At 45.0% G+C, this 9,683-nt stretch overlaps 1 non-coding gene across 1 annotated transcript; it reads left to right on the top strand.

The window, feature by feature from the left end:
• Nucleotides 1-1,755: 1,755 nt before the first annotated feature.
• trnal-uag (transfer RNA leucine (anticodon UAG)) lies at nt 1,756-1,838 on the top strand. Its single transcript has one exon. It is a non-coding gene; the product is annotated as a tRNA-Leu (tRNA).
• Nucleotides 1,839-9,683: the final 7,845 nt, after the last annotated feature.

The following is a 9,683-nucleotide window of genomic DNA, read 5'->3' as shown; positions in this document are numbered from 1 at the left end:
GTAGTGTGGATGAAAGTGGAAAGTTGCAAAGGGACATTGATAGTTAAGTGAGTGGGCAAAACTATGGCAGATGGAGTTCAATGTGGGGTAATCCTCGTTGGAACTATGGTCAGGATATTTTCCAAATGGTAAGAAGCTCGGAACTGTGGAGAAGCAGAGAGAATTAACGGTTCATTTACATAAATCAGTAAAAGCTAACGGACGGGTCCAAAAATAATTTAAAAGGCTAACGGAATGTTAGCCTTTATCTCAGGGGGCTGGAATATAAAGAAGTGGAAGTTATGTTCCAGTTATATAAAGCTCTGGTTCGACTGTGTCTGGAGTAACTGCGTTCAGTTTTCGACACTGCACCGAAGGAAAGATAGATTGGCCTTGGAGGGGGTGCAGAGCAGATTCACCAGAATGTTACTGGGGCGAGAAAGGTTAAATTATGAGGACAGGCTGCAGAGATTGGGCTCATATTCCCTCGTGTATAGAAGATTGAGGGGCGGTCTGAGCGAGCTGTTTAACATGTTTAAATAATTCGATAGAATAGAGAGAGAGAATCAATTTCCTCTGGAGAATGAAGAACGAGGGGAACATAACCTTAAAATTAGAACCATGCCATTCAGGTTCGAAATCAGGAAGCACTTTTTTACACAAAGGGCAGTAGAAGTCTGGAACTCTGTCCCCCAAAAGGCTGTGGATGCTAGGGGTCAATTGAAGCTTTCAAGACTGAGATCGATAGATTTTTGTTGGGTGAGGGTATCGAGGGATAGGGAGCAAAGACGGGTAAATGGATTTGAGGTACAGATCATCGATGATCTAATTGAAGGGCGGAACAGGTTCAAGGTGCTGAATGGCCTCCTCCTGTTCCCAATGGAAATGTTGAAAATATGCTTTGTTGAGGCTGTGACGTCTGGGTCAACCCCTGTCCAAACAAGGCATGCCACATTTGGGAGTTTAATAACTTTGAAATGAACATTTTTCTTTTGTGACTTGTGCAACTTCGATCATTTGAATAGTTATGAAAGAGAATCAATGCAGTCATTCCAACTTCTGGCTGACAACCAAAGCAGAGGTTCCTGTAGTGTAGTGGTTATGACGTTTGTTTTACACGTGAAAGGTCCCTGGTTCAATTCCAAGCAAAAACATGATGTTGGGGCAAATTTATTTTTTCTCTGTGAAATAGCCGGTCCTGTTAAATTTAAGGAGCATTGAACATTTTAAACCGAGCCCTTCAGAATACAGTGTGCAAAATGAGAAGGGTTAAAAAGATCATCGCACAAAAGAAATTATTAAAGTTTTCCAACTTCCCTCAGTCGCCTTTCATTCTGCAACATAACGTTATCAGTTAATTAATGGTGATTAAAACAACCATTGTTTTTTTTTCCCCACAGACTTTGAGTAACTTCATGCGACCAATACAACAAGTGATCAAAAGTTGCTTCCCTGACCGGGAATCGAACCCGGGCCGCGGCGGTGAGAGCGCTCTCACGGTCTGGTGGTTGGTTTATCAGAGATAATATGGATTTCCCTTTCTCTGTGATTCAACTTTTCATTATTTTTAGCTCATGATAGCGGATATTCCCGTCATTAAATAGGAATAAAGTACAATAGGCTCAGGAAAACCCGGGGAGGTGGCAACCCGCTCACCGAGCCTTTCCAGCAGCATTTATCTTACCAAGCACTGGAGTGAGTGAAACTTTCTCCGGTTTGGTTGGGGGGGGCGGTTCGCAATGTGGAAAAGGTGGCGAATGAGTGAGTCATTTATCAGTCAGGATGGCCGAGCGGTCTAAGGCGCTGCGTTTAGGTCGCAGTCTCCTTTGGAGGCGTGGGTTCGAATCCCACTCCTGACATCGGTTATTTTGACTCCGATTTTATTTGTTGCTTGAGCTGCAGTTGATTTTTCGGCCCAGTTGATTTGCTCTTCCCGCAACAACCAACCCGGTCTCCATCTACGGCACGTTTTGACGCACACCGGCTCATCCCGAAACCGAGCTTTAAACCAAAATATGCTGGAAAGACAAGGCGGTCATTCAACAAATATGGAGAGAATGGACACTTGGGGAAATGTGCCAAAGGAACAGGAGAAGGCCATTCAGCCCCTCGTGCCTGCTCCGCCATTTGATAAGATCATGGCTGATCTGTGACCCTTCCCCAGTGTCAGGGAGAGAAGCGTCTAATTCCCTCATTTATTTATTGGAGGAAACATACACATACACAGGTATTAATTCAAAATCAGCCTGCAGCTCCACACGCACAGAGATAAACAACGGGAAATAGGCAAACCGGTTTCTCAGAGAATTGCCTGTACCTCCACGGTCGAATGTAAGGGCTTTTGTTGTTCGCTTTCGTTCCACACCTTGGAATTCAGGAGAATCTGGTACATGATTTGTCGGACAAGGCACGGGCGCGATGGCCCGAATGGTCTGCTTCTGAGCTGCATCCTTCTACGATTCTAAACTCAGCCCCTGGTGTGTTGGCCTTTTTGCAAGGAGGTTGGAATATAAGAATAAGGAGGTCTTGCTGCAATTAAATAGGGCTTTGGTGAGAACACACCTGGAGTACTTTGTTGTCGTCTACTTGGATTTTAGCAAGGCTTTTGACAAGGTCCCAATTGACAGACTGGTCAAAACAGATGTGATTGCACCAGAGAAGGTACAGAGGAGATTTACGAGGAGGTTGCCAGGGCTGGAGAATTTTGGCTGTGAGGAAAGATTGGATAGACTGGGGTTGTTTTCTTTGGAACAGAGGAGGCTGAGGGGTAATTTAATTGAGGTGTACAAAATTATGAAGGGCCGAGATAGAGTGGATGGGAAGGACCTATTTACCATAGCAGGGAGATCAATAACCAGGGGGGTATAGATTTAAAGTGATTGATAGAAGGATTAGAGGGGAGCTGAGGAGAAGTCTTTTCACCCAGAGGGTGGTGGGGGTCTGGAACTCACTTCCTGAAAGGGTGGTAGATGCAGAATCCCTCGTTACATTTAAAAAATATTTAGCTAGACACCTGCAGTGGTGTAACCTCCAAAACCACGAACCGAGTGCTGGAAAATGGGATTGGACTCGATGGCTCATTTACGGCCGGCGCGAACGCGATGGTCCGAATGGCCTCCTTCTGTGCCGCAAATTTGCGATGATTCTACAAAATTGACAATGCTTTTTATGAGATTAAATTCCCTGACTGGGCATCGCATCGGGGCCACGGCGGTGAAAGCGCCAAATCTAAAGCACTGGACCACCAGGGAATGCATATAAGGTTTCTAAATATATCTGGGAGTTTGTATTTGGTCCAAATAATATTTCTGGTTTGGTGACTCTGTTAGTTGCAAATGTATTCCATGTATCTGTCGTATATATTTATTAATTAATTTATTTATTTATTTATTTTTTATTCGTTCACGGGATGTGGGCGTCGCTGGCAAGGCCGGCATTTATTGCCCATCCCTAATTGCCCTCGAGAAGGTGGTGGTGAGCCGCCTTCTTAAACCGCTGTAGTCCGTGTGGTGAAGGTTCTCCCACAGTGCTGTTAGGAAGGGAGTTCCAGGATTTTGACCCAGCGACAATGAAGGAACGGCGATATATTTCCAAGTCGGGATGGTGTGTGACTTGGAGGGGAACGTGCAGGTGGTGTTGTTCCCATGCGCCTGCTCCCCTTGTCCTTCTAGGTGGTAGAGGTCGCGGGTTTGGGAGGTGCTGTCGAAGAAGCCTTGGCGAGTTGCTGCAGTGCATCCTGTGGATGGTGCACACTGCAGCCACAGTGCGCCGGTAGTGAAGGGAGTGAATGTTTAGGGTGGTGGATGGGGTACCAATCAAGCGGGCTGCTTTATCTTGGATGGTGTCGAGCTTCTTGAGTGTTGTTGGAGCTGCACTCATCCAGGCAAGTGGAGAGTATTCCATCACACTCCTGACTTGTGCCTTGTAGATGGTGGAAAGGCTTTGGGGAGTCAGGAGGTGAGTCACTCGCCGCAGAATACCCAGCCTCTGACCTGCTCTCGTAGCCACAGTATTTATATGGCTGGTCCAGTTAAGTTTCTGGTCAATGGTGACCCCCAGGATGTTGATGGTGGGGGATTCGGCGATGGTAATGCCGTTGAATGTCAAGGGGAGGTGGTTGGACTCTCTCTTGTTGGAGATGGTCATTGCCTGGCACTTATCTGGCGCGAATGTTACTTGCCACTTAGCAGCCCAAGCCTGGATGTTGTCCAGATCTTGCTGCATGCAGGCTCGGATTGCTTCATTATCTGAGGGGTTGCGAATGGAACTGAACACTGTGCAGTCATCAGCGAACATCCCCATTTCTGACCTTATGATGGAGGGAAGGTCATTGATGAAGCAGCTGAAGATGGTTGGGCCTAGGACACTGCCCTGAGGAACTCCTGCAGCAATGCCTTGGGGCTTGGATGATTGGCCTCCAACAACCACTACCATCTTCCTTGGGTGTATATATTGTAAAGCTACTTTTGGCGCTGATAAGAGTCCATAAAATTCCGCAATTAATGTTTTATTTGCGTTTTCACAATAGCAAGTCTGTCTCACTGGTTCCCCAGTGTCAGGGAAGGAAGTGTCTAATGCCCTCTTTTATTTAATGTTACAAACAGAGGACAAACACTCGTATTCGTTCAAAATCAACCTGCAGGTGGACACACACACACAGATAAACACAGCTAATGATATGGATGTCATGTTGGGATTGCTGCACATGCAGGGGGAGAGGAGCGGGGGGGGAGGAGCTAAATACGATTAAAATCACTCAGGAGATGGTACTCAGTAAAATAATGGAACTCAAGGCGGATAAATCCCCTGGACCTGATGGCTTCCATCCTAGGGTCTTGAGGGAAGTGGCAGTAGGGATTGTGGATGCTTTGGTGATAGTTTTCCAAAATTCCCTGGACTCAGGAGAGGTCCCGGCAGATTGGAAAACTGCTAATGTAACACCGTTATTTAAAAAGGGTAGTAGGCAGAAGGCTGGAAATTATAGGCCAGTTAGCTTAACATCTGTGGTGGGTAAAATTTTGGAGTCTATTATTAAGGAGACAGTAACGGAACATTTAGATAAGCATAATTTAATAGGACAAAGCCAGCATGGCTTTATGAAGGGAAAGTCATGTCTGACAAATTTGCTTGAGTTCTTCGAGGATATAACGTATAGGGTGGATAAAGGGGAACCAGTGGACATCGTGTATTTAGACTTCCAGAAGGCATTCGACAAGGTGCCACATAAAAGATTATTACTTAAGATAAAAAATCACGGGATTGGGGGTAATATTCTGGCATGGGTGGAGGATTGGTTATCGAACAGGAAGCAGAGAGTTGGGATAAATGGTTCATTTTCGGACTGGCAACCAGTAACCAGTGGTGTTCCACAGGGGTCGGTGCAGGGTCCCCAACTCTTTACAATCTATATTAACGATTTGGAGGAGGGGACCGAGTGCAACATATCAAAATTTGCAGAGGATACAAAGATGGGAGGGAAAGTAGAGAGTGAGGAGGACATAAAAAACCTGCAAGGGGATATAGACAGGCTGGGTGAGTGGGCGGAGATTTGGCAGATGCAATATGATATTGGAAAATGTGAGGTTATGCACTTTGGCAGGAAAAATCAGAGAGCAAGTTATTTTCTTAATGGCGAGAGACTGGAAAGTACTGCAGTACAAAGGGATCTGGGGGTCCTAGTGCAAGAAAATCAAAAAGTTGGTATGCAGGTGCAGCAGGTGATCAAGAAAGCCAACGGAATGTTGGCTTTTATTGCTAGGGGGATAGAATATAAAAACAAGGAGGTATTGCTGCAGTTATATAAGGTATTGGTGAGACCGCACCTGGAATACTGCATACAGTTTTGGTCTCCATACTTAAGAAAAGACATACTTGCTCTCGAGGCAGTACAAAGAAGGTTCACTCGGTTAATCCCGGGGATGAGGGGGCGGACATATGAGGAGAGGTTGAGTAGATTGGGTCTCTACTCATTGGAGTTCAGAAGAATGAGAGGCGATCTTATTGAAACATATAAGATTGTGAAGGGTCTTGATCGGGTGGATGCGGTAAGGATGTTCCCGAGGATGGGTGAAACTAGAACTAGGGGGCAAAATCTTAGAATAAGGGGCTGCTCTTTCAAAACTGAGATGAGGAGAAACTTCTTCACTCAGAGGGTGGTAGGTCTGTGGAATTTGCTGCCCCAGGAAGCTGTGGAAGCTACATCATTAGATACATTTAAAACAGAAATAGACAGTTTCCTAGAAGTAAAGGGAATTAGGGGTTATGGGGAGCGGGCAGGAAATTGGACATGAAGCTGAGTTCGGATCGGTCAATGCCCTGTGGGTGGCGGAGAGGGCCCAGGGGCTATGTGGCCGGGTCCTGCTCCGACTTCTTGTGTTCTTTAGATTTGTGGTTGGGATCAGATCAGCCATGATCTTATTGAATGGCGGAGCAGGCTCGAAGGGCCGATTGGCCTACTCCTGCTCCAATTTCTTATGTTCTTATGTTCTTATACCCAGGGGCGAGTTTACTGCAATGACAGACAAGAGTGCTACGTTCGTTCACGCCCGGCTAGCTCAGTCGGTAGAGCATGAGCCTCTTACTCTCATGGTCGTGGGTTCTCTTTTAAACTTTTTATGTTGCTTTTAGGAGCGAACCCCAGCTCTGACGCACCCCGACCTCCCGTGCAGTGTCACCGCGCACATTGTGGCCGCGCCCGGGCTGATTTCTCTCTCTCACACCCGGGACCGCTGAGTCTGCTGTACCGTGATCACCAACTCATCCAGTTTGTGAATTTAAACCGGAACAGGTGCCTCGCAAAGGGCAAGAGAAGTCGGGAAGGCTGCAACCTCTGATAAAATTTCATTCCCATTAGAGGTTTGTGCATCTGAATCCCTGACACTTTCTGCATCTTTTAAAAGTTTTGACATTCACTGTACAGGACGCGGCACCAAGAGACTCGTCTCTTACACTCACAGTGATGCGAAGGGCCGTTTTCACTCGTAAAACAGCTATTGTGATATTGTGATATTGGCTTCGACTCTCTTAACAGTGGAAAGAGTTTGTCTAACTACCTTTCAAAATCCACAAAAATCTTCCCTATCCCAAGGAATACAAGTATGTAACCGCTCCTCATAATTTAACGCTTCGAGCCCTGCTGACATTCTGGTAAATCTGGGCTGCGCTCCTTCCAAGGCCAATATGCCCTTTTAGAGTAAAAGGGAATAAAACTTGAAATGAGCGTCACTGAGGATCAGTTTTCTCTCACTCAAAGTTATCTGTTTAGTGAAGTAAAAGATGCCGCTTTTCAATAATAAGGAAGCAGCCACTGTCGCCCTTTTTGGCAGGGGAAACAAACTCCTCCATGGAGGTTAATGGAGAGCAAGTTTCAATATAATATTTCCACTCGGGAACCTTTCACGTGTAAAGCAAACGCGATAACCGCTATACTAAGGAAACCGCTACTATCTCATTAAAAACAATGGGGAACTGACTTAGTCTCCTGTCTCTGTTCTGATTTGGAATGCGTTGCTTCTCCGTCCAGCAACACTTAATATGTTACAACACAGAAGGAGTTCATTCGGCCCATCGTACCTGTGCTAGCTCTTTGAAAGAGCTATCCAAGTAGTCCCACCACCCACAAGCTCTCTTTCCTCATAAGCCCTGCAATTTTTTTTCCTTTTCAAGTATTTATCCAATCCCCTTTTGAAAGTTACTATTGAATCTGCTTCCACCGGCCTTTCAGGCAGCGCATTCCAGATCATAACAACTCGCTGTGTAAATTATGTTCCCTCATGTCGCCTCTGGCGCTTTTGCCAATTACCTGAAATCTGTGTCCTCTGGTTACCGACCCTTCTGCCACTGAAAACAGTTTCTCCTTATTTGCTCTATCAAAACCTTTCATGATTTTGAACACTTCTATCAAATCTCCCCTGAACCTTCTCTGCTCTAAGGGGATAATTCCAGCTTCTCCATTATCACCACGTAAATGAAGTCCCTCATCCCTGTTATCATTCTAGTAAATCTCCTTTGCACCCCCTCCAAGGCCTTGACATCTTTCCTAAAGTGCGTTGCCCAGAATTGAACACAATACTCCAGCTGCAGACTAACCAGTGTTTTATAAACGTTAAGCATAACTTTGTTAAATAAGAACATTAGAAATAGGAGCAAGAGTAGGCCAATCGGCCCCTCGAGCCTGCTCCGCCATTCAATAATATCATGGCTGATCTGATCCTAATCTCAAATTTAAATTCATGTCCAATTTCCTGCCCGCTCCCCGTAACCCCTAATTCCCTTTACTTCAAGGAAACTGTCTATTTCTGTTTTAAATTTATTTAATGATATAGCTTCCACAGCTTCCTGGGGCAGCAAATTCAACAGACCTACTACCCTCTGAGTGAAGAAGTTTCTCCTCATCTCAGTTTTGAAAAAGCAGACACTTATTCTCAGATTATGACCCTAGTTCTAGTTTCCCCCATCCTTGTGAACATCCTTACCGCATCCACCCGATCAAGCCCCTTCACAATCTTATATGTTTCAATAAGATCACCTCTCATTCTTCTGAACTCCAATGCTTTTGTACTCTGTGCCTCTATTAATAAAGTCAATTTCACCAGGCTGACTATGTCCTCCTGAAGTCTGATACTATACACCATATTGTTTACTATATTCCCGAGTTTCGTGTCATCTGCAAACTTTGAAATTATACCCTGTATACCCAAGTCCAGGATATTAATGTATGTATCAAAAATGAAAACATTTTGCAGTGCGACTTGTGTGATTTTAAGCCGTGTTTACAAAACATCTTCTCATAATTTAACGCATTGCACCCTGGTAACAATCTGGTGAATCTGTGCTGCACTCCTTCCAAGGCCAATATATCCTTTCAGATTAAACGGGTATAAACTTGAAATAAGCGTCACTGTGGATCAGTTTTCGCTCACTCAAAGTTATCTGTTGAGTGAAATAAAAGAAAGCGCTTTTAAAGAATAAGGAAGCAGCCACTATCGCCCCTTTTGACAGGCCGATTTTGTGGGCACTTTATCAAACGCCTTTTGAAAGGCCATATACACAACATCAACCACATTGCCCTCACCAGCCCTCTCTGTTAACTCAGCACAAAACTCAATCACGATTTGCCTTTAACAAATCCACAGTGGCTTTCTATTATCAATCCACACTTGTCCAAATGACTATTAATTTTGTCCCAGATTATCATTTCTAAATGCTTCCCACCTCCATGGTGAAACTGACTGGCCCGTAGTTGCTGGGTTTATCCTTACACCCTTTTTTGAACAAGGGTGGAACATCTGCAATTCTCCAGTTCTCTGGCACCAAACCCTGTATCTAAGGAGGATTGAAAGATTATGGCCAGCACCTCTGCAATTTACACCCTTACTTCCCTCAGCAACCTCGGATGCATCCCATTCGGACCGGGTGACTTCTCTACTTTAAGTACAGCCAGCCTTTCTAGTATCTCCTCTTTATCAATTTTCACCCCATCCAGTATCTCAACTACTTCCCCTTTTACTGTGATTTAAGTAGCATTTCCTTCCCCAGTAAAGATAGATGCAAAATACTCATTTAGTACCTCAGCCATGCCCTATGCCTTCATGCGCAGATCTCCTTTTTGGTCCCGAATCGGTCCTACCCCTCCTCTTACTACCCGTTTACTATTTATATGCCTATAGAAGACTTTTAATGACTTGATGAGGGGATCGAGTGTA

The sequence above is a fragment of the Heptranchias perlo genome, unplaced genomic scaffold (assembly GCF_035084215.1).
Source record: "Heptranchias perlo isolate sHepPer1 unplaced genomic scaffold, sHepPer1.hap1 HAP1_SCAFFOLD_62, whole genome shotgun sequence".
NCBI classification, from domain to species: Eukaryota; Metazoa; Chordata; class Chondrichthyes; order Hexanchiformes; family Hexanchidae; genus Heptranchias; species Heptranchias perlo.
This window is presented reverse-complemented; position numbering and strand designations above follow the sequence as displayed.